The sequence below is a fragment of the Diceros bicornis genome, chromosome 21 (assembly GCF_020826845.1).
Source record: "Diceros bicornis minor isolate mBicDic1 chromosome 21, mDicBic1.mat.cur, whole genome shotgun sequence".
Classification (NCBI taxonomy): Eukaryota; Metazoa; Chordata; class Mammalia; order Perissodactyla; family Rhinocerotidae; genus Diceros; species Diceros bicornis.
In genome coordinates, this window is record NC_080760.1 from 42860343 (window position 1) to 42885307 (window position 24965).

A 24965-nucleotide genomic window follows, 5' to 3' on the forward strand; every position below is an offset into this window, starting at 1 on the left:
TAGTGGGGGGAGGGCCAGTGGGCTGTCCTTTTCTAGGCTCTTCTGCATAGTAGAGCTGCATTTCCCCTCAGCGTTAAGATACTTTTTCTTTTTTTTTTTGATCATTTTTCAATTGCTGCAAAACCTATTTTCCATTTTCATCTATGGGGAGGAGGAAACCAACCTGATTTTTTTTTTTTTTTGGCTTGTTTTTCAAAGCTGCATCATCTACCAGAACACAGCATTTAGACAGAACATTCTTTAGCTCATCCTAAATGCATTAGTGGCCGATGAATAGACAACAGGAAGCAAATAAAACAGAAGTGAACGGTTTTATCTCTTCCACCTTGGAATCTGCAAAGAAATTTATGGATTGACATAAATTCACAGAAGATTAGGATTGGGCAAGCATCACTAATTACCTACGTAAAAAAAAAATCAATTATATAAAATTTTTATAAAATTGGAAAAATTGTATCATTTTATTGGTAGGCTAGAAAAAAATATATTTGGGTAGAAAAAAGCCTAGAAGTATAAACAACACTATCATTTTGGGGAGGATGTGATTATGTATGTTTTTTTTTTCTTATTCTTTATCTGTGATTTATTTTTTCCAATGACCATTCATTGCTTGTGAATTAAATTGTTTGTTAAGGAATATTTTGTTTCTCCCACTGATTGGAGAGATGATTTTCATTCGGCTCCCCTCTCTCTAGAACAGACTCTCCCCTCCCCTCCCCGCCATGCTTACAGCTTATGAACTTTAACGCAGCATTGCATAAAGCATTGAACATGAACTTTGGGGTTAGCCAGGTCAGCGTTGGATCTTGTGGGATCTTGGGCAAATCACAGATCTATCCTGTATCTTGGCTTCCTCATCCGAAGAATGGAACTGGTAATACTCTCCGCGATGGATTGATGTGAAACATGCATGGGAAAACCCCAGCACAGTGCTTGGCCCTTTGTTATCAGATCACTCATTTTTTTCCAGCGTCCTTTTAACCTGGTCCCTTCTTGGTACCTTGCAAACCAACACTCAGCATTATAATCGAAATGACTTCTAATGGCTGGGTGGCATCTCTAATCCTTGCAGAAGCTTAAATACACCTGCACATAATGTTTGGTGTGTGTGTATGTGTGCATACATGCACAAGCACGTGTGCAACACTTTTGTGTGCGTGGCTCGACATTAAACAAAACCTCCCTCCAGTGGATGAGTTAAGACTGCTCGCTGCTGGAGCTAGTCTCTATCACAAAGCAAAGGTAGAAGGAATTGCAGCAAACATCTGGGTGACGGCGCTATTTATATTCCTTCCTGCAGTATGCTCCCTGGCAGCGGTGGCTTCGGTCTTCAAGCAGTCTGCCCAATATGATGGAAAGGTTCTCTTCCTGCAAATCACAGTAGTAAGTGCAGCCCCAGGCCAGGGCGAGGGGAGGGGCCCAGCAGAGGGTGAGTCAGGGTTTGTAAAGTATGTTTACTCTGGTGGAACACGCAGGGTGCACATGGGCAGGAGTGATTTGCGCACATGCAAACCAGGAGCCACGTGCTGTCCTCTCTGTTTCGCCTCGCCCTCTCTGGTCACCTTTGTAACCTTCCTCCTTCCCCCAGAAGTGACTCTCCTAACCCCTTTTCTCGGCTTCTTTTTATGGCAGTGGTTTTCAAACTTCAGTTTGCAAATGATCACCTGGGAAACTTGCTAAAACGCAGATTTCTGGGCTCCCCTGTCTGATTTTCTACTTCACTGGCTCTGGGGTGGGGCCTGAGAAACAGCATTTTCACCAAACATCTCAGATATGCCATTGGACCAGGAAGGCACGATAAGCAGAGGGCCTGAGACCTGTCAGTATTTTGAGGCCTGCAAACGAGTTTGAGAACTGACATACAATTTTCAGTTTCAAAATATGAAAACAAAGCTGCAAAATTGAAATGGTGATACATATGTATATAACTTTACATCCATCTGTCAAATGCAGCTCAACTTTTGCGGTTACATGGGAATTAGTTTTTACGTAGGATCTGGGTAAGTTTGATAGATTTGATGTGCTGTATGTCAGGCCTACAAAAGCCTTGAAAAAGCCCTCACCCCGTGGACCGTGCACTGAGAAGTAAAGCCCTAGATGATTTCTTGTTTCTAGCATTTTCGATCCGGAAGGACCCTTAGAAATGTTCTTCTTCAATGCTCAGGTTTCACCATAAGGGAAACCGAGGCCTAGAGGGAGAATGACTCACCCATGGTCCCATAGCAAGTTCCTAAAGAGGCCAGCCTAGGGTGCGGCTGTTACACCTTGTGTGCGTGTGCTCAAGTGTGCACGGGCTTGTTCCGTCCTCCTCCGCGGTCTCTTCGCATCTCTCCTTCACTGTGGCTTTCCTCCCCTGTGGTACCCGTGTCCTCAGGGCAGTCTGACACCCAGTCTCGAGCCCTGAGGGGAGGGGAGGAGGGGAGGAGGGTAGCATCTGACAAGGCCAGTCTTCAGCTTAATCCCCTGCAGAGGGACAAGGGCTGAGGCACTCACTTGAAGCTGAGGCGTGAAAAGCTGGCCGACTTCTCAGCACCCACTAAGCACCAACTACATGCTGGGCGTTGTGCCCGGGGGGGGCAGCAGGGCATAAAGCCGATGTAGTCCCTGCCCTCGGGGAACTTACATTTATTCATTCATCTGTTCATCCAAAAGCTGGCCGAGTCCTCAGCACCCATTGAGCACCAACTACATGCTAGGCGTTGTGCCCAGGGGGGCAGCAGGGCATAAAGCCGACGTAGTCCCTGCCCTCGGGGAACTTACATTTATTCATTCATCTGTTCATCCGGCAGATATCTGCTGAGCACCCTACTATGTGCTGGGCACTCTGAACAGGCAGATAGGAAGCTTAGGTTCCAGTCAGGGAGACAGACAATAAGCAAGAGGACAGACCATACAGAGTTAAGACTTTTCAGATAGTTCCAAATGTGAGGAAGAAAATAAAAGAAGATGATGAGAAAGGAGAGTGGCTAGGGGCAGGGCCTGCCCCGTGGCAGGGTGACGCTTACTCCAGTACTTAGTGGCCTCTCTCCCGGCACACAGATAGCAGCAGCATCAGCAGGCCACCTAACCTAGGAGGCCAGGTGAGATTGGAGAGTAGATGGTTTCTGGGTTTAGAGGCCTGTGGCCTCTCTGAGCTCCAGTGTCCTTGTAGTCAGATGACCATTTTAATATCATAGATGGCATTTATAGATTCTATGCTAGGAATGGCTTCAAGTGCTCCACGTGCCTTATCTCCCTTAGTTGTCCCAATATTGCAGTGAGGTTGGTGGTGCTGTTAGTATCATGCCAGTTTACAGATGAGGAAACTGAGGCACAGGAGGGTAAGTAACTTGCTCAAGATCACATGGCTAAGAGGTATGGAGCCAGTGCCTCTAGAACCTCTAGAACCTCTAGAATGAATGAATAGTAAATTCCACGTGCCCTGAGAAGTGACGTGCCTAGGCTATGCATCTTTTCTACTTTCTGCCTTCTGGAGATTAGAGTTGCCCTCCCTTGCCTGTTGTGACCAGTTCGGGTCAACACGTGGTGAGCAGAAGCGATGTTTCTGGCCTTCTCATTAAAAGGCTGGTGAGAGACCCTCCAGAGGTCTCCCTCTCTTCTGCCTTGTCAGCCTTGGCTGGATGGCTAGCTCTAAGTGCAGTCTCTGGTTGACCGGTGAGGGATGTATAAATGGGCAATTAACTCTTGCTGTTTTAAGCCACTGAAATTTGAGGATATGTGTTAGTGTAACATAACGTCGCTGCTCCTGACTGATGCAACCTGCAAGGCAAAGAGGATTGAACCAGCACCCTGGATTGATTGGTAGGGACTGCCTGGAGCCTGAGTGGCCACACATTCTGAGGTTCCATCTGGGCTCTGATAGATTGGTGACGTCTGCCATGCTCACAGGTGGGACGCTGAGGCTCTGGCACCATGTGTCTCCCTCGCTGCTATAACTTTTGGAGGAGTTTACTGAGTTCTTTCTCCAGTCCATTCTGAGGGCTGCTCTCCCCATGAACTTCTCTCATCAGCTGCACTGCTTTATGCAGTCTTCACCCTCTTTTTCCCAGCATAGACTCCTCTGCCTGGATTTCAAGGTCCTCAAAATTCTGGCCCTAACATACCTTCCCAGGACTCCCAGGTGTTTTCTTTCTGTTCTAGCCTCAAGGGTCTCCTGATTGGCCACTGAGGATGCAGACCCCCCATCCCCGCTCCAGGTCTGGATCACAGGCCTCCTCTTCCTGGATACTGCCCCCCACCCACCTACCCCATGGCCGTCCTTCAAATCGGGCTCTCAGAGGACTTCCCTGGCAGCCCACCGTGACCTGCCCTCCTGCACCCAGACCACACAGTGCCCACACGTGATCCATCTTTGTGTTGTTCTGTTATCTTCCACTTCATTCCTCCTTGGTTATCTAACATTCCTCATGTTGAAGTCATGACTCCCTAACTAGGTTCCACAGTCAAGGAACGGCCTTGGTGTTGCAATTCTTCACCACCGTGTCTCAGTGATAACAGGCACTTGAGAAATAAGGTTTTAAAGCATTGGTTGGATTGGTGATGCAACGCTAGGACGTAGAAGGGGAAAACCAAAGCAAAGGACGCCGCCCTCTCTTTCATTGTCCAGTCCATCACACCTCTTCCGTCTCCCACGCCAGACCTTCCTCCCATGGCTGTACAGTCCAAGTGTTACGTCCACTCCCAGAAACATTATGCTTTGAATCAAAAGATAACATTGACGTTGCCCAGCTCAAGCCGCTGCTGTTATAAACTCTGGAATAAGAGAAGCAAACGATGTCCGGGCAGGATAAGCCAGGCAGCGAATCTGCTCTAGGAGGCCGGAGATGCTTCCCAGGGGAATTGATGTTTAAGCTGAGCCGGGAAAGAAGTGTGGGAATTAGCCTGACAGAGGGGCAGAGGAGTGCTCAGTGGAGATCCCAGCCTGCAGTAAGACCTGGGGGCTAGAGAGGAGTGACCAGGGAGGTAAAAATTATTCTAAAGAACACCCCAATCCCAGAGCCATAATCCACCCACCTACAGAGCTGTGAATCTCCTCCTGCACGTTCTCTGTGTCTCCGTTCCTCTGGTGTGTGCATATATTTTATAAAGGTGCATTCTCAGTGGAGGTAGGATTTTTTAATTGCAACTTTTCATGCAAACATTCCCATTTATTATTCCTCTGTTTTTCCTTCTTTTCTGGAGGCCTTAGGCTGTCATTCCCCCCTGCCCCCCGCCCAACTTTCTTACTTTCCCATCAGCCCACTCCACTCCTCAGGCCTGGCTATGTGAAGGAGACCTCCTTATATGCAGAAAACCTCTTTAAAAAGATGTGAGCTCTCAAGAATGGGCACATCTCACAAGGGGAAAGAAGAGCGTCAGGGAAGTTGGGAAAAGTCCACCTTCCCTGGGACTCAAAGGGATGCTCACCAGAACAGTGTGACCAGAGCATCCCACTCCCAGGAAGTTACCAAAAATTATAACAACAGGTTTTGGAGTTCATTCTAAGAATTTGTGGGGAGCCTGGCACATGCCTGCATTGCTGGTGGCAGCATCAACTAGTCTTTTGGCAAACCTATTTGTCAGAAGTTATCAAAGCATGACTTTGACCTTGTATCCCTATTTGGGGAATGTATTTCAAAGACCAGGAAAAGAGAAGGTAGTGGTGTGCAGGAAGGGGTTTTTTGAAACCAGATGCATTTATGGGCAAAATTTGAAAATATGGAAAAAATTTGAAGCAAAATGGCGCCCAGGGTCAGATGGTACTTCTGTGACACTGAATCTTTCCCAGACACCTGAGGGATCATGATGGAGAAGAGGTGGCCACCTTAAGGAGAGCAGTGACCATCTGTGATGTGACAATCTCATACAGCGTTGTGACCTTCCTGGGATTCTGGAATGTTGTAGAGAGAGATCAGCTCTTTGTTGGAAAAATGAACATTTTGCCTACTTGGGGTCATAGGAGTATGACAGTTTCTTCTTCTCATCTGTCTCCTCATCTCTTCTTTTTTTGGTAACCTGCCTTATCCAGCTAAAAAAAATGATTCATTGCCACATAAGAAAAGAAAAAGAAATATCTATTTGGATTTGCAGGGCCTCATGTGCCCCTGGGTGTGGTGTCACAGAAGGGCAGCCTGCTCTCAGGCATGTCACAGGTGCTCTGGGGTGACAGGTGTGGGCTGCTTCCAGGTATGAGGACCCGTGTGCCTCACCCAGTGGGGTGAGCTGCTGAGCCCCCAGCTTAGCACCTAATACCAGCTGAGCTCCATGAAGGACGTGCTGTCTTCCTCAAACAGTCACCATTGTGCTTTTGTCCTTCCTGTGTCGTGTCTCATTGAAACCTCATCATAATGGTGCCAGATGGGTGATGTACTAATCCCCATTTCACAGACAAGAAAGCTGCGTCCTTGGTGGACCTGGAGAAAACCTCGGCTGCGTTCACCCTCAGGTTCTCCACACGCATCTCCTTGGATGCTCACACGACAACTCTGCAGGGCTGCTCTTCAGATCTGCTTTACACGAAGGGGAAACTGAGGCTTGGTTAAGTTACTTGCAAAGGGCCCACAGCCAGGAAGACCTGTGGGAACATTTATACCTGGGTTTTCTTTTTTTTCTGAGGAAGATCAGCCCTGAGCTAACATCCATGCCAGTCCTCCTCTTTTTGCCAAGGAAAACTGGTTCTGAGCTAACATCCATGCCGATCTTCCTCCACTTTATGTGGGTTGCTGCCACAGCATGGCCTGACAAGCGGTGTGTCAGTGTGCACCCAGGATCTGAAGCCAGGCCACCAGCAGCACAGCGCCCACACTTACCCGCTTAGGGGGCCAGCCCCTATACCTGGGTTTTCTGACTCCACATGTGGTTGTGTTTTTTCCTTTTGAATTCTATTATGAAAGCCCCCTCTGTTCAAGGCACATTATCCTTGGTCTCTGCAAGACTCCCTTTTGCTTCTTTTTCTCTTCTTCCTCATTCCCATTCCCTTCGCTCCTAACAGGCACCCGCCACAGGCTGTTTGCTGTATGCCTCGCATGTGTACCTACTGCATTGTTCTGATTGACTCTCTGTTGTTAATTTAGACAAATGGATTCTGTTACAGACCCCCCTCTGGTTTTCTTTTTACTCAGTACTGTCTTTTTTAGATCCCATCTTGTTGCTCTATTTACATGTAGCTCAGATGAGAGGCTGCATCTACCCTTCTTTCGCCAAAGGCCCTGCCCTGTTTACCTCTGTCGTCCCCTGCTGATGGATGCTGGGGAGGCCCAGCCACGTTCTGTGACGAACCCCTCGCACCTGTACGGTGTGGACTGTGGGAGAGTTTCCCTGGTATGGACCCAGGGCCAGGGTGGATGAGTCATTGCACACGCACACTTAATTTCACGAGCACTGCCAGATTGCTTTCCAGAATGACTGTACAGTTTGCGCTCCCACTGACGGTGCTCAAGGGTTTCTGTCTCCCCACGTCCTCCCCAGCACCTGGCATTATCAGATGTATCAGAAAGGATGCATGCGATAGCTCAAGCACGTCCGGGTGCTGGATTAGCATCTCTGTGATGCTCTTTTTGCTACAGACATCATTTTGTCAAAATAGGATTTTAAGCAGAAAGCATGTCAGGCAGGAAAAGGGGGTCCTTTTACTGCAATTCTCTGTCTTCTATTAGGAAAGAAAATTTCCCCCGAAATCCCCAGTAGACTTCCCCTTATGTCTCATTGGACATACTGGGCCAAATGTCCTCCTCAGGCTGGTCTGAGAGAGAGAAAGGGATGGCCATGGCCTCCGTGTACCTATTCTGAGCAGATTGCTGTCTGCCCAGTACCTGAACAGAACTGGGAGTATCTGAATAAGGATGAAGAGGGCAGTGGATGGTTGTTAGCCACCAAGAGAGTCTTCCACATCAGATCTCTAATTTTGCCGGGTTTTTTGAGCACATGTTTCCTCTTCTATGCAAGGGATCTCCCCCCAGATCTGTGTGACTAACCATTTGCCCCGAGCTTCTGAAGCGATGAGTCAACCAGCACATGGCGGTGGCCTTGGGGATTAGATCTGTCCAGCTCATTTTGGAATCTGTCATTCTTCTTGCTAGGTGGACGTCAGAGCTGTTCCCACCCCAACTGCCCCACCTCAGGTTTCCACGCAGGCTCCCCAGGGGAGAGGTCGACGTAGAGAATCAAGGGGCAGAGCGCCAAAGCTTCTGCCTGTGTCCTGATTCCAAGGCAGAGTGCCAGCTGAGGACAGGTGGGGAAACATCCATTAGGGAATAGGATGGCGGCAGCAGCAAGTTCCCCTCATCAGCCATGCAAATACCATAGGAAAACCCTTGTGTTTCTGCCTAGCCAAAGAAATTAATTTCTAAGTGACATTAATTTCTAAGTGAAATTAATTGCTAGTTATAATTTATCCAGCACTTACTCTGTGCCAGGCGGCCCGGGAAGCGTTTTATTCTTATGATCTCGTATAACCCTCCTGACAGCCCTGTGAGAGCATTTCTGTGTTATGGTTAAAGCCCAGCCTCCAGTCAGACCGCCTACAGAATCCCAATTCTGACATTAATTGCTGTGTGGCCTTGGGACAGTTCCTTCACCTTTCTGTGCCTCAGCTTTCTCATTTGTCCACGGAGAATAATAACAGTATCTTATGAGTGCTCGATGAGTTAATAAACATGAATAAACAGCACTTAGAATGACACTGGCACAGAGTGCACACATAGTTCACGCTTGATAAATATTAGCTGGTGTGTTGCTGTTGCCATTTTTAAAAATGAAGAAACCAGAGGCTCAGAGAGATCAATTTACCAAACGTCAGACAGCTGTGAGTAGCAGGGACACGACTTGACCCAAGGGTTTCCGACTCGGAAGCTGCCTTGCATCCATCCACCTAGAGAGTAGCTTCGTGGCCCCAGGGAGCACCATCATCTCTCTCCCTATCAGTAGAATAAATTTTCAGCCGAAGACCCAGTGATACTTTTTGTAAAGAAATAGCCTCCAACCACCGACCATGAAGATGTAGCGTAATGCTTCCAGCACCTGCTAGGTGTGTGATCGTTTCTGCAAGGTGGCTGGGGAGACTGGGACAGCAAAGGAAGGGTGTGCCTTGGGACAGCGTTTAATTCCTGATTCCACCACTAAAGTTCAGCTCCTCGTCTTTAAAATTGGGTTTCTCTTCTGTTTCCTCCCAGTAGGGACTTAGGAAGTGACCTACAAACTGAGCATAGTCAGTGCCGCTTACTCCAGAATTAGGGTTTTACGTTACCTTATTATTGGTTTCTTATCCCAGTTTCCACTTACACACACTTACACGTTGTATAAGTATTGTGTCTCCCAGCTCCATTTTAGTCCCTGGAAGGCTCTGGAAACCAAGGCTTCAGAATCTTCTGGAAAAGGGCCCAGCCTGGTGGTGCAAGTGGTTAAGTGCGCGTGCTCCGCTGCCGCCGCCCAGGGTTCACCAGTTTGGAACCCCGGGCGCGCACCCACGCACCACTTGTCAAGCCATGCTGTGGCGGCATCCCATATAAAGTGAAGGAAGATGGGCATGGATGTTAGCCCAGGGCCAGTCTTCCTTAGCAAAAAGAGGAGGATTGGTAGATGTTAGCTCAGGGCTGATCTTCCTTAAAAAAAAGAATCTTCCGGAAGAGATTTTTTTCTTGCCTATCTAAGCTAAAAGGACTGCAGTCAGGAGCCGTGGGGATTTTTAGAGCGTGGGATCTCTGCGGTGTCTCATGGTCTAGGGCAAATAAACAAGGTTGATCTCTGCTGCACAGGACATTTCCCTGCTGAATTTCTCCACCTGAGCATTTTCAGACGTGAGTGTGTTGGGTGTGAGGGACCAAGGGCTCAGTCTGAACGAAAGATCACAGGCTAAGTGGTGTGGCTGTAAGCGAAGAACATGACTTCATGACCTGAATTTCCTGGGGAAACTTTTAAACCTAATCCTTCATAACAAGCAAGTCAACTATCTTTTTATTTTTATTTTTGTAATTTACATGTCCCTCCCTTCTCTTTCTTTCTCTCCTTCCCTCCCTCCTTCTTTTCTTCCTTCCTTCCAAGGAACACATTCACACTGTTGAAAATTCTAAAGGTCCAGAAAGACATGCAGTGAAAGTGAGATATGTCCCCCCATTTCCAGTTCCCCAGCCAACAGGTCTCCCTTCCGGGAGGCAGGCAGTGTCAGAAGTGTCTTGTCCGTCATTCTAGAGATGGTCTGCACGTGTACGACAAAGTCCATGTGTGTGTACAATGTTTCCTTCTTTATTGTGTGAGCTTGTGTTCACAGCAGACAAGCTCCATGATACAGGGCATAAGCAGGGAGGAGAGGGTGACCTGTTGCACTTCCCCGTTTCTCCTGAATTACAAGGCCTCCATTCCCATTTGCTCTTTGCCAGCTGCTGTCATTGTCCTCTCTGCACACAGGGCCTATTCCCGGGCACGTGTAATGACATGGGTACATCTGTGATGACATGGTGGTGGACCCTGGAGTGGTCCAGCCGAGTTGGTGGAGAATCCCTTGGTTTCGGGGGGTCCCGGGCTCTACCTTGATTTCCCTTCTGCAGGCAGGAAGCATGAAGGCTGGACAGTATCGGAGGGCAGTCTCCAGAAATGGTTCACCCTACAGACAGCCTGCTGGAGAACCCTCTTCTCCCCCTTAAAGGGCAGCTTTAAGACCACTTTCTCTTGACTCCGGTCACTTGGTGCTGAATTACACCCCTGAGTGATGGCCGAGGCCATTGTTCCTCAAATTTGAGCCACACACAAATCCCCAGGAATCCTTGTTAAGCGCCGATTCTTGTTCAGTTCATCTCTGTGGGGCTGAGATTCTGCACGAATGATGAGCTCCCAGCTGATGTTGATGCCTCGGTCCACACACCGACCCGTTTTGAGCAGTGAGGAAGCACCTGGTCCTCCTTCCCGCCCTGGCGCACACCACACGCAGTACCCAACACCATCTAGAGGGCTAGATGGCATGTACTCTGGCTCCATCACTGGTTAGCAATTTAATGTACATTGTTACATTTCGTCTTCCTGATTATCCAGTGAGGTGTGGAAATGTAATACTTTTTTTTTTTTTAAGGTGAGAAAACTACTACTCAAAGATGTTAAATAACTCAGCAGAGGTCACCCAGCTAATAAGTGACAAAGAGGAATATACAAGTGGTGAAGGTCATTTCCAGTCGCTGAGTCCTCCACGAGCCCGTGTCTGGACCGGGACATCTCATGTCTCATCACGAGCAGGTTGGATGGCGAGTGTAATTTTCTCTTCTCTCCCCGTCGTTATGTCTGAGATTTTAATCCTGGCTGCTTCTTTTCAGGAGCCTGGGAAGCACTGGCCAGAGGGGTAGACCCAGCAGTAACACTGACCCGGAGAGGATTGAGTTGTTTTGCCCCGTGACTAGAAGACACATGCAGCTGGAAAAAGGAGCCTAGACCATCGCCATGTTTCCCCAAATAGGAGAACACCTCCCTCCTGTCCCAACCACTGTCCCGTAACCCAGAACCCATTTTACCACTAATCCGTCACTGCTCAGCCGTCTTCATTTAATGTGGCTTTGACAGAATAGTTGGTATGGAAATTTTATTTTCAATTAAACTTCCTTGTTGAACTGCCTTGGTTTCGAAAGGATTGCATTAGGGTGGCTAATTATATAGCAGTTGCTACAAGGAGATACTGGCACTCAGTTTCAGCTCGTAGGTAATTCAAATCAAATGCTGTCTCCTTTCCTCCTTGGAGCTGTGAGCGACCATCTTCCCTTCACACTGCAGGCTTCTCCTGAGTTATTTTTGGAAATCCAAATCGAAACAGCAATTTGGGCAGAGGCCATTTCTAGCCTAGCAGAGGAAACCATATGTACTGATAAAGACAGCCAAAGAGTCAGTGATTCCTTTAAAAAGCAATAAAACCGTCTCCCTCTGTGGGGGTTAAATTTTGGGGAATTCCAAACTTTCCTTTGTACTATCGTATTCCTTCGTGAACTCTAACTGAAGTCAAAGACAATGGAAATCCCTTTAAAGTTACCAAAGATTTGTCCATTCACAGACTGTCATTATGATCATTTTGTTCCAAGATGGCAGACCATGGCAGAATTTACTGGGGACTCTGTTTCGGCTTCTGGATCTCCCATGAAATGTGGAAATCATTTTGTTTTCCCATTCTGCACTGTTTCCTTCTTTATGCTTACCCAGCAGGCAGACCTGCCCCCTCACCCATTAGAACGTAAGCTCCTTGTGGCCAGGGGCTGTGTTTTTCATCTTGTTTCATGCCTGGCACGTAATGGATGCTCAGATAGTTGGATGAATAGATAAATTAGATAGATGAATGAATAAAATCCTATTTCTATTTTTCTCTTTTTTAAAAAAAATCATTTATTACATAAATAGTAAATGAATGTTTTCACCTTGAAAAACAAGGAAACTTTCCAAATAATGCTAAAATCCTTTTTTGATTACCACCCCTAATCCTGTTTTCTCATTGTCTCTGCTTAGGTTATCACTTGCAGACCTTTCTAATGCAGTTATGTACGTACATGCGCGCGTGCACGTGCGCACACCCACACACACACACACACACACACAGAGTACTGTTTTTGTAGACCTGTGATAAGGAGATTATTCTGCAACTTGTTTTTTCCCACCCAGCAATATATCAAGGAGTGATATCCATGTCAGCCACCTTATTCTTTGTAACTGCTACATAGTTTTATTATATTGTATGGATCTAATACCTTTTATTTGGACCAAATAAATAAATTCCTTATCTGCTTTCATGTGCATTATAATTCAGGATCCCTTCTCCTGTGTATGTTGACAAACTGACCATGTCCACTGCTATCTTTTCGTGGCTACGATACATTTCATCAAAATCACCCAACTATCTTGGGGATTGCGCCAAACCAGTAGACAGAATCATGTGAAATGCTAAGGGTTGCCAGAGGGACCTGAATTCCCTTCTCTGCAGAAGCTAGGGCAGTAAGTACACTGTGCGCTTGGGAATTCCACAGGTCTGGATAGTGAGGGGTGTTAGATTTCCTTGGGCAGGTCATTTCCTTTCCCTGGACCTTATTCTTCTCATCTGCACAATGGGCTCAGTGAGCCTCTTTCAGCTGTTAGACTCTGAATAGTAGGGCTTACACAGTGCCACCAGGATTGATAAACAGAGTGTATTAGCTTGCTCTCCACTATGTGTCAGGATGGGAAAGGGGCACTTTTAAAATATTTTTAAACTTTAATTGATTATATTTTTATTATATTTTAATTAAAATGTATTTTAACATTTTAAAATAGAGATTCATCCCAGAGCTCTTAGCTGAGTCCATGTCACAAAGAGTATGTATTTGGCCAGGAACGCACTGCCTTTGGATCTTACTCTTCTCTCTTACTACTTTTTTATCCAATTAAAATGTATCTATTTTTTCCTTTGTTTTGTGTGGTCTTTTTTGTTCTAAGCAAGGCAGTATGGTGTTGGGGAAAGAGATTATGGTCTCCTGAATTCTATGTCCAGGTTTGTCTAATTCCAGCTGTGTTCTTAGACAAGTCACTATCCTTCTCTGGGTTTCCATCTCTTAATATTATGATTCCAAATTAGCCAAATATTCACTAAAAAAAAAAAAAAAGGTAAAAACCACACTCACTTGTAGGTGTTTCATCTGGCATTTCTGAGCCTTGTCACCTGCAGATGCATCATGTCGTGAATTGATGAGGCATCCGGAGAGACCACCAAAACCCATGAAATTGCCTTGTTTCACACGGAAATTGTGCAGCTGCCCTGGCCCATGGTGACACACAAGTGTCAGTGGGTTCCGAGGGAGGCCCGGAGAAGGTTCTGTGCTGCCATGATTCATAGGTAGAGTTTCCCCGGTGAGCCTCAGCGCCTTGATCACGCATCCCCTGCTTTCAGATGCAGGACTACAAGGGTCACAGCCTCTGATTCTCACACTGGTGGGTTTCCCTGGGGGTCCCAGTCAGGCTTTCCCACGTATGGTGAGAGTTTTGGTCCCTGTCTTGGCATTACACGTTGATCTGGTGACAGTGTGGTCTGCAGGTGAAAGGTTGGGGTGAGTGGGTGTGAAAAGTGTGTGGGAGCCCCAAAAGGTCTCTAGGAGTTTGGCTTTCCTGCTCCCAACACTGTTTTGCGTCCCTGCTGTGAGCTTCTGTTTCAGAGCACCTCTTGGGCTAAGTGTTCTCTGGCCGAGCGGGTCTGTACAGGAATGAGGCCAGTCTGGCATACTTTTCCACTGTGAGCTCCTGGGGCAGGTGACTTGACTTCTCCCAGCCTCTGCTTCCTGCCCTGCTGGGTCTTTATGAGATGAAATGAGACTCTGCAGTAGGTGCTCAGCTCACATAACCTTCCTTCCCTTTTCCCTTTCCCTTTCTTTTTGTTTTTTCTTGTTTTGGTGAGGAAGAGTGGCCTTGAGCTAACATCTGCTGCCAATCTTCCTCTTTTTGCTTGAGGAAGATTGTCACTGACCAACATCTGTGCCAGTCTTCCTCTATTTTGTGTGTGGGACGCCGTCACAGCGTGGCTTGATGAGCAGTGTGTATGTCTGCACCCGGGATCTGAACCCGTGAACCCTGGGCCACCAAAGCAGAGCGTGCTAACTTAACCACTATGCCACCGGACCAGCCTTCCCTTTCCCTTTCTGGTATGGAAAAACATAATTTTATAGGCTCTGAACCTGTATTCTGAGTTTCCAAAAGCCTACCGTAAACATTCTTTCACGTTAACCAAAATAAAACAAAAAGGCAGCACGGTGAATGGAAAGAATATCATTAGCATGGTACACACCTTAAATTAGTTAAAAAAGGAATGATGGGTCATTTTCATTTACAACTCTCACTCACTGCAAATTTCTCAGCAACCGTCTCCCCATTTCAATAAAATACTTGCAAATCTAGTTTGCATTATTGCGGATAAATGCGGAGCAAGTCACACTGTCTCCCTGTATTTAATTCTCGTCCAAGTGATCAATACCGTTTTAATTCACAATCTGGAAACTTTAAGAAATGAGTCGGGGCCGGCCCGGTGGCGTAGCGGTTAAGATGGTGCGCTCCGCTTCGGCAGCCTGGGCTTTGCGGGTTTGGATTCTGGGCGCCGACCGACACACTGCTTATCAAGCCGTGCTGTGGCGGCTTCCCATATAAGGTAGAGGAAGATGGGCATGGATGTTAGCCCAGGACCAATCTTCCTCAACAAAAAGAGGAGGATTGGCATGGATGTTAGCTCAGGGCTAATCTTCCTCACACAAAAAAAGAAATGAGTCAACCTGACCTATGATTCACAGATATTTGATCTCAAGTGCTTGATGTGGTGGGGCTGGGGTGGGAGGTAGATTCAGAAATAAATTCCCTGACCCTAAAAGTCAGCTTAAGTGAACTAGCGTGGGGGAGGGGGAGTTATCATCCTGTGCTTTGTGGGGACGGTTCCTGCTCTGCTCTCTGGGAGCTGCTCTGTGTGGGGGAGACTTAAGTTGACCACACGACCAGGGTTGATGAAAGAATTCCAGTTTATGCCTGTCGTTCCAGCCTCTTATACAGTTAACGTGCCTTTCCGCTAGCAGAAGTGTCACATTTTGGAAATAGAAGGTTCTGGGGAGGCTAGACTGGGAGTTCTTAAAGGTCAGAGGTTTCGTTTTATTCATCTGTGCATCCCCAGTGCCTGGCCTCTAGTAAGCAGTTAGTAAGTAAAGCTTGCTGAATGCGTGAGTGAGTGAGTAAGAAGATTCTTAACCTCCTTTGTTGGTCTCTGAATTTCTGTTTCCCATTTATCTTTGTATGCTCAGAGCCCTTGGGGTGGCTTTACTGTGTTCTCGATAGTATCTTTTGACTAAACCAGAGCTTCAGGTGAGAATTGCTTTGGTTGCATATAAGCAACCGGAAACCCAGCTCATTTAGCTTTGTTACTTCCAGTGAGTTACCCAAATGAGTTACAACTTATCCAAGTACTAAGAACGGTGGCTTCCATGTAGTAAGCTCCTAAGAAATGGTGCTGGAGGTGGAAGTGATGCTATTGTTATTTGCTATCTGGCTTTGCTACCTCTTCTTGTCTTTCCTCCCCTAGCCAGAGGATTCATAGACCTTTAAATATGTATATATATTTCAAAAATATTATAAGAAATTGGAAAAAGAAAATCAAAAAGCTATGCATAATCTCATGACCCTTGGTAGCATAGTAGCAATTATCACTATCAATGTGCTATAAACCATTCGTGTTGTTTTATCTGAAGTTTTCTACATAGTTATCTTAAGGAGCTTTCCCTTTTTTTCCATTTGCATTTTTCTGCAAGCATTGCCCATGTTCTTTGAGAACCTTTTCAACTACCATTTTTTAATTTCCTTTAACCATATGGTTGTTGGCGATAAACTATAGGTTGCTTACTTTTTTGCCTTCTATAAATGAGATTTACCTTCTAGTATGTCCTATATCTCAAGAAAATCTCAGAAGTGGAATTGTTGGATCAAAAGATACGAATTTTGTTAAACTATATCTATATTTAATAGAATTTACGTTTTAGAGAAGTTTTAGGTTTACAAAAAATTGAGTAGAAAGTACAGAGAGCTCCCATATCCTAGCCCTCACACCCTGCCCCCAGTTCCCCATATTGTTAACATCTTGCATTACTGTGATACGTTCATTACAGTTTATGAACCGATATTGATACGTTATGATTAAAGCCCATAGTTTACATTTAGGGTTCACTCTTTGTGTTACGTAGTTCTGTGGGATTTTCACAAATGCATAATGTCATGTAGCCACCATTACAGTATCTCGCAGAATGGTTTTACAGCCCTAAAAACCCCCTGAGCTCCACCTTTGAATCCCTCCCTCCTCCCCTCTCTCAAACCCATGGCAACCACTGATCTTTTTACTGTCTCCATCATTTTGCTTTTCCAGAATGTCGTATAGTTGGAATCACACAGTATGTAGCCTTTGCAGACAGGCTTTTTTCACTTAGTAATATTCATTTCAGATTCCTCCATGTCTTTTCATGGCTTGATGACTCATTTCTTTTTAGGGCTAAATAGTATTCCATCATCTGGATGTACCACAGTTTATTTATCCATTCACCTACTGAAGGACCTTTTGGTTACTTCCAAGTTTTGGCAATTATCAATAAAGCTGCTGTAAACATTCATATGCAGGTTTTTGAGTGAACATATGTTTTCAATGCTTGGATAGACACCAAGGAACCTGGTTGCTGAGTCACATGGTAAGACTATTTTTGCTTTGTAAGTAACTGCCAAAGCTTTATATTTTTTACATTTATTCAGTGGTTTTAGTTGTAATACCATCGACATGATTAATCCTCAAGGTAACCCGTGGGTTGGAAGTTATTAGCTTCACCTTCTGGTTAACATCATCAAATTTTATTGCTAAAAGGGACTTTGAAGATCTCTAAACCTCTAAGATTCCTGAGAGCAGCATCTGCTCTCTCCCTTACTGCGCCTGCTGGGCCTCCATGGCACAGTGCATATAATAGGTGCTCAGTTAGTGTTTATTACACATTGACTACTGATGAAGGAAAAACCACCTTACTGGACAGATAAGAACATGGAGGTCCAAAAAGGAGAAATGAGTTGCTTCTGGCCAAATAGCATTTTACTAATGGCAGAACCAAGACTGAAAACTCACTATTGTGCTTTGTAGATTGGTGGACCCCTATTTTGAGTGATCACGCCCTGGATCACTAAATTCAAGCAAGGCAAGCTTCAGGACTGTTGAATCTATACTTAGTGTTATAACGAACACCCTCTCCTCGCTTTTAAGCCTACCCACTAGTCAGTACCACTACCATGTCACCCAGAGATGCCCAGAGTGGTGTTGTCATCTGAGTACCAGTGCATTGTGGCTACAAAGTCTTGTAGCATAAAAATAGCAACAACAATAATAATAATGGTGATAACAATAATAATAGCCAAGAATTATTGATTACATAGTATTGTCAGGCTCTTTACATATATTATTTCATTTCACCCTCACAGCTACCCGCTGGTTAGGTACCATTACTACCCACAATTTGGAGATAAGAAGATTGAGGCTTGGGGAGATTGAGTAACTTGCCCAAGGCTCCACAACTATTACTGGTAAAGCCAAAGGTGCATCCATCCAGTCTTGACTCCACTCCACAATGTACTCTACCATAGTTAAGAGCATGAGATTTAGAGTTAGACAGACCTGGGTTAGTATTCTGGGGCCGCCATTTTGCCAGTCATGTGATCTTGGGCTTGTGACTTCCAGCTGCAATGTGCCCATCTGTAAAATGGGGATAGTAATACCTACCTGCAGCAAATGCTGTCTGTTGTCTCCTCAACAGCCATTGCCTCCCCACTGCGCAGAACCAGGTTCAGGTGGTAGGGAGGAGGCCTCAGATTTCAGGGAAGACAGCCCCAAATCCCAGCCTCATGAGATGAGTAAAGATTGGTTTAAGCCAGATATGGTAATGGTGGGCATGTTGTCTAGTTTTGTTAGGGTAAGCATGATAGGGAGGGGTTCTCTTTCCAAATGAAAAGGCAGAGCTCAGTCTAATCTTTTCTTCCTGCCTGGATGTTGGGCATGATATCTGGAGGTGCAGCAGCCATATTGCAAACATGAGGTGACAAGACAATAGACAAAAATGGTAGAGCAGAAAAGATAGAAAGAGCCTAGATCTTTGATAGCATTGTGAAGCTGTTCTACCAGCCCAAGACAGAAGGCTACCTCCAGACCTTTTGTTATGGAAACAATGCCTCCTTGTTTATGCACTCCAAGTTGAGTTGTCTTCTGTTTGCAGCTGAAAGCATTTCTGATAGACGAAACAGATTTCCACCAAAGCACGGTGTTGGGTAGCTTAGTATGGTGGGTAAGAGCCCAAATTCTAGAGCTAGAGTTCTGGGGTTCTAATCCTGGCTCTTCCACCAACTAGCTCTGTGACCTGGGCAAGTCACTTCGCTTCTCTGTGACTCACTGTCCCCTGTAAAAAGCTCAATAAATGTGTATTGAGTATCAAATGAAAGATAATAGTAGTACTTACCTCATATGGTTGTTATGAGCATTAAGTGACTAAGTATTTTATAAAACGATTAGAACGTTGCCTGACCCGTAGTAAGTGGTTATGGGCACGTTTGTGAAAAAAACAATTAAAAGAAAAGTAGTCACTATTATAAGCTTGGGTTTGTACCTTGATGTGATCATTGGGTATTTAAGCAGAACCTTGACCCTTTCACTACCGAGACCCATGGAGCATGAAACTCCCCCTAAAGTCTGTCTCAAAGCAGCAACAGGGGTGGTTTCTTTTTGACAGAAAAGGCTCCTTAGAGAAGGCTAACTTGTAAAACAGGAGGGGCTGAGACTACCAAGTCCTGTCATGCAGTGAGTGACCGAAATACCTAAACTCACCCATGCAAATGGGTGTGGGTCTCCCCTGACCGCCCTTTTAGAAGGCTCTAGACTTTTTTGAACTCCTTTTTGAAAGGGTCTTTCCAGCCAGTGGCTTATTCTTTTGAATCTCCTCACAGCTTTCTTGCTGGGGGCTGGGGGTGGGGTGGGAAGGAAGGGGTAACGCCCTTGTGCGTTCCGGGCCCTTTTACGCCAGGAGGGATGAGACCCCTGGCCTGTGTGTGAGGGAGCTGGCTGCACTTGGTCTCTCTCGTTGTCTACTGCCCACAGTGCCATCCTCTGTAGAGATCAGATTTGAATTTGGGCAACAACTCAGCACTTTTTGGAAACCTACCTTGTTTGTGAAGTTAAAGGACCAACTGGTAGATGTGTCCATGACCGAATCCTGTGAAATCTTCCTTCAAAATATATGCCCATTCCACTCCTTCTCACCCTCACCATCATGACAGTCCAGACCGGCCACCTCCCCCTTCTGCCTGGATTACTGCCTCCTAATTGGCCTTCCAGTTTCTACCATACCCTTCCTTCTCCCTTAACAGCCAGGGGAACCTTTAAGAATGTCAACCAAATCATTCGACTCACCTGCTGAGAACCCTTCAATGGAGTCGCATCTCACTTAGAATCAAGTCAAAAGTTCCTACTGTGCCCTACAAGGCCCTCCCTGCCACCCTTGCTCATCCCACTCTCCCCACTCTCTTCTGGCTGTTGGCCAAACATACCTAAGCACAGGCTGGCCTCGGGGCCTTAGCACCGAATGTTCCCCTTTTCTGGAACACTCTTTCCCCTGCATACCTACCTGGCTCATTTCCTCACTTCATTCAGATCTCTGCTCAGATGTCAACTCCCAGAGAGGCCTTCCCTGACCACCCCCTCTAACAGCGTTTCCCTCACCTCTCATTATCTGTCATTATCCATAGTTCTTAGTACTTGCTGACATTATTACAGATTTGGTGACTCTTTGAGTTCCCCATCAGAATGCAAGCCCTGTGAGGAAAGAGGCATTGTTTTGCGCATTCAGGCATCCACAGAACCCAGAACATTCTGCAGTTGGTGCTCAGTAAATATTAAACTAGATAAAGCCTTTTTTTGGATAGAAATAGGATATGTCTGACAAAGTTCTCAGCCTGATGCCTCTTGTGAACCTGCCAAGTTGGCCCTGAATCCATGTCTGGGAAAGTTCCAGATACGTTCTGAACGATGGGAGCAACACCAGACCGGTGTTGAACGTCCCAAAGCAAATACTTTGAGAGTGAAAGTGCAGGTGATTGTATGATTCCTCCTGCATTTGTTTAAAAATTCTCCTCATCACTTTAGCTCTTTTTCTCCCTTCCTCTGCTCCTGGGGCACCAGACAAACAGTCCCAACTATGGTGTCTTTGCACCAGTCAGACTAGAGTTCTCATCTGTGATGGTTAAAAAACAAAATGGCCCCATTCCTTGATATTCTTCTCTTGAAAGATGGGATCTAGGTCTTTCCTTGAGTCTTGTGCTTGCTTCAAGCAGTAGTCATGCAAGATGCGGCTCCCACCTGGTTTCCTTTGGATATCATTCTGGGGGAAGTGTGCAGACTCCATGCTGAAGAAGCCACGTGTAGGTGCTCTGGCCTGTAGTCTCAGCTGAGCTCGCAGCCAGCACCCAGCATTGGCCGACAGCCATGCCAGCTGCCATCTTGGATATTTAGACCATCTGCACTTTAAAATGACCACAGCCCAGTGACATCTGATTACAGGGCCATGGAAAACACCCAGCCAAGCCCTTCCCGAATTCCTGTCCAAGAACTCATGAGCAACATAAAATGAGTGTTGTTTTACAACGCTAAGTTTTGCAGTAATTTTTCCTCAGCAGTAGTTAACAAGAACTCCACCCTAACTCTTCCTCCTCAGGACTAGGCAATCTTGAGCAAATTTTTCTTTAACACTCTGGACATCAGATTTCTCCTGTGTAAGTGTGGAGTGACAGTCTATATTTATGTGACTGTTGTTTAGATCAAAAGCAAATTTTGTTTCAAACCTAGTAAGGTTCCCAGCACAGACTATATTTCATCAAATCTCAGATGCTGTCAATTATACAACTCACCATTAATTTATGTGCCACTAAGAAAGAAACAAACGCTTCCCATTAAACTACTGAATGTCACTGGTGGTAGGACACACATCTATTCTGGAGATGTTGAAATTTGAAGAGAGGTGTATCTTAGGATCTTTGATTTAAAGAGTAATTAACACAAACATCTAGTTAAGTCCAGGCACAGAACAAGACCCCCAAGATTTGAGTTGGTGAGGAATGAGGGGGAGCTTAAAGCAAATGTGCCTTTGTATGCAAGTCTCTAATCTGCCGTCCAATTTTATACAATAAAACACAAAGATCAATAGAGACAACCTTGTGGTCCAGGCAGAAAATGCCTTCCTCAGGCAGCTGTCAGATGGTTAGAATTCAAATGACACCACATCACAGTTGTTTAACAGAAATGTATTTTGCAAGAGGGATGATGTCAGATCCCTAAGTCTGGCTGTGAGCGGGCAAGTTGTTTTCAGTGGAAACTCATCTCCAGTAATTAGTAATAGACCAAGCCCCATTTCTCTTTGGCTTTTGAGTCTTTTCTTTTTTAGGACATTAACTAGTAGTTCCTTGAGAAATGTCAGCCAGTGAGCAAAAGTAGTCTGAGCAGTGAACAGGACGACAGAGGAGACCCAGGCCACATCTAGTGGAGCAGAAACACAAAGAAGCATCAGAATGCCAGCAGGCTTGAGGCTAAGCCTTGATATGGAGTGCCTTGTTTAGTCAGCCACCCAGAGTATTCATATGTTGGCCCTCATTTGAAAGGTGAGCCTACTTCAGGACCAGAGAGATTGAGTCTCTTGCTCAAAGTCACACAGCTTAGTTCATCAGACATAGAGCCTGTGCTCTTTGCCACAGCACTGTGCCCAGCAGAATGTTTGCAAAGACGTGGAAATGAGTTCATCTGAGACTCCAGCCAGCCCAGGACTCTCAGCACGGCTGTTTTTCCCACCTTACCTAAACAGGGAATTCCTTTTAATAACTCCTTGCTTTTACCAATGTGAGTTTTCCACCAATAAGGCTCTTCTCGCCTCCTCCTCTTCCTGGTGAAAACCAAAACATCCTTCAAGGCCCAGCTCACATGGGGCGCCTTAACCCTTGTTCCTGCAGGGCGATTCCTGGCTGCCCTGGGCTCCCAGCGCATTGTCCCTGGGGCAGCTTGGCCTGCCCTCCTGGTGGTGGTGGTTTCCGTTGGTCACTCCTGTGAGACTGTAAGCTTCCTGAGGCTCTGAAGTTAGACCGAGTCTGAATCCCACCTCTACGTCTTACAGCTTGTGTTCTTGGGCAAGTTTCTTAGCTTTCCTGGGCTTTAAGGTTCTTATCTACAAACTGAGAATAACCTTAGTATTGACTTCCTAGGATTGTCATGAAAATTAAGTGTGTTAGCTCAGATGGCATGATAAGGGCTGGACATTGTGTGTTATTATGTGAGAGGTGCTTGCTCAGTATCTTCATGCATCCTCCCATTTAGTCCTCACAGCCACCCTCTGAGGTCGGTTCCTTTACCATGACCCCCATTTTACAGATGAGGAAACTGAGGTGAAGGTGTATGTCCATGGCCCATGACAAAACGGGGCTCTAATCTTACCTTTTAAAACTCCCCTCTCTTGATGGGATCCCGGTGGAAACCTTCCATGGACTGAGTTCCAAGGAGGTTTTGTCACGTACCACCCTCTTCAGATGTGATTTAATTAGGGTCTTAATTTTCCACTCATTCTTGTCTAGGAGATCTTTCCCCTGATTTGTAGGAAAATGATGCTGCAACCAGCTTGGTCCCCGTAGAATATTCTTGTTTACACGCGGCATGTGCCAATAACAGTTTCCTCCACCCTCTGGCTCCCATGGGTGGTGAATTATCAGCACCACAACTGCCCATGTATATAGTGAACCAAAAACGTGGATCAGATTGTCAGCCTTGAAAAGCTCAAGCAAACCCTTAAGTGAAATTCAGTTCCCACGTCATTCCTCCATCCAAAGGATGTCAGGCGGCAGTCGCCATTTTCCTCGGATGACTTGGCCTGTTGGCTTTCTCTCTGGTTGACTGTATTGCTGGCCTCATGAGAACCCTCTGAAATGGCAGGCAAGGGAAACCAGGCCTTTCTGATGCACTGTCTTCATTGTTTTCTCAAGGGGTGTTGGCTGAACTCCCTAAACAAAATGAATTTGATTTTATTTGCTAGAGAACATTCTGAGTAAATAGATCAAGGTCCATCACCAAGTCCAGCTCTTACCCCATACCTGGGCAGCCCCTTGAGAAGGTTGGGGCTCCTCAGAGTGGAGAGTGGGGTGGGACCCCATTTTGACAGCATGGTGGAGATCTTCCTGTCTAAGTGTGGATCTGGTGAAAGCTGAGGGGCTCAGAGCAGGCGCCAAGGTTGACTCCTTGTCCAGCTCACTGCACAGACTGGGCAGCAAGTGCCATGCTCAGGACTGTGGCCGTAGCCTTGGCCGGTGGTCGGTCTTTACTTTTAGGAGCAGGAGAGGGTCATAGCTGTGGTAGAGAGAGATATCGGGGCAGAAATTATTAAGGATCTACACTCTGTCAAGCGCTGAGAGTTTCTTCCAACACGTGGGGACATTTTACCTATCTCCTCTTGCTAACTTCTAATGTATTTCCGTTTCAGACAAGATGTTCTGCGTGATTTCAGTCCTTTGAAATATATTGAGACTTATTTTGTGGCTTAGCGTATGGCCTGTCTTGGGGAGTGTTGCACGTGAACTTGAAAAGAATGTGTACCCTACAGGTTTAGGGTGGAGTGTTCCACAGATGCCAGTGGTGAAGAGCCCAGGACTCCGCCGGGTATAGAACAGGCTTCCCTGCAGTGCCCCCAGAGGAGGCGAAGGGGGAGACGTCCATGTGGGTGAGAAGACACGGCCAGCCCCTGACCCCAGGTGACAGACACTATGCCAACTTGTCCTCTATGTGGCCCACGTAAGAAGAAAGGCCAAGAACTCTAGACAGACACCTGAGGCCAAGAGAAAGTATCCAGGGATTTGCTTGAGGGAGGGAAACTGACCCATGGAAATGGGGAGGGAAGCTGTGTGCGTAAGACTCTCTGTCTCCCCAGCTGCTCTCTCTCTTCTTCTCATGCCTTCAGCAAACATTTGTCAGAGACTTGCTCTTCCTGGTTGCTGTTCCAGGTGCTGAGATATAACGATCAACATTGCCCCTGCCCTCCCAGCATTTACAGGGAATACAGATAATTAAACACACAATTATGCCCAGCAGGGTAGGGGTTATAATTGGAAAAGTGTGTATATATCAGAATAGAGTCATTCTTGCTTTGTTTCTCCCTCTCTCTTTCTTGGTTATACAGATCTGCAGATAAAACAGGAGGATTTCCTCAGGGAAACTAAAAGATGGAGATGGCATGGTGCTATCTGTCAACCTATTAGAAAGCTTTACGAAATTATTTCATGAAGGGCAAAGATTGTTGAGTTCCCAGGGCCAGAAAACTTTGGAAATGTTTTTTTTTTTGGTGCCATGGACCCTTTTGACAAAATATGGGTGCCTTTTCAGAATAATGCTTTTAAAACGCATATAATAAAACACTCAGGATTACAAAGGAAACCAA

At 46.0% G+C, this 24965-nt stretch overlaps 1 long non-coding RNA gene across 15 annotated transcripts in view; it reads left to right on the top strand.

Moving 5' to 3' along the window:
- The window catches only part of LOC131419616 (uncharacterized), a 237199-nt gene extending 225992 nt beyond the window's left edge, over positions 1-11207 (top strand). For 10 of the 15 annotated variants that reach the window (XR_009223296.1, XR_009223309.1, XR_009223310.1 and 7 more), the window contains one exon: positions 11039-11207. This is a non-coding gene — a long non-coding RNA (uncharacterized LOC131419616). Of the gene's footprint in view, positions 1-1300; positions 1384-10520; positions 10953-11038 lie in introns of all 15 variants that reach the window. The other 5 variants (XR_009223300.1, XR_009223299.1, XR_009223302.1 and 2 more) reach the window with 2 other exon arrangements.
- Positions 11208-24965: the final 13758 nt, after the last annotated feature.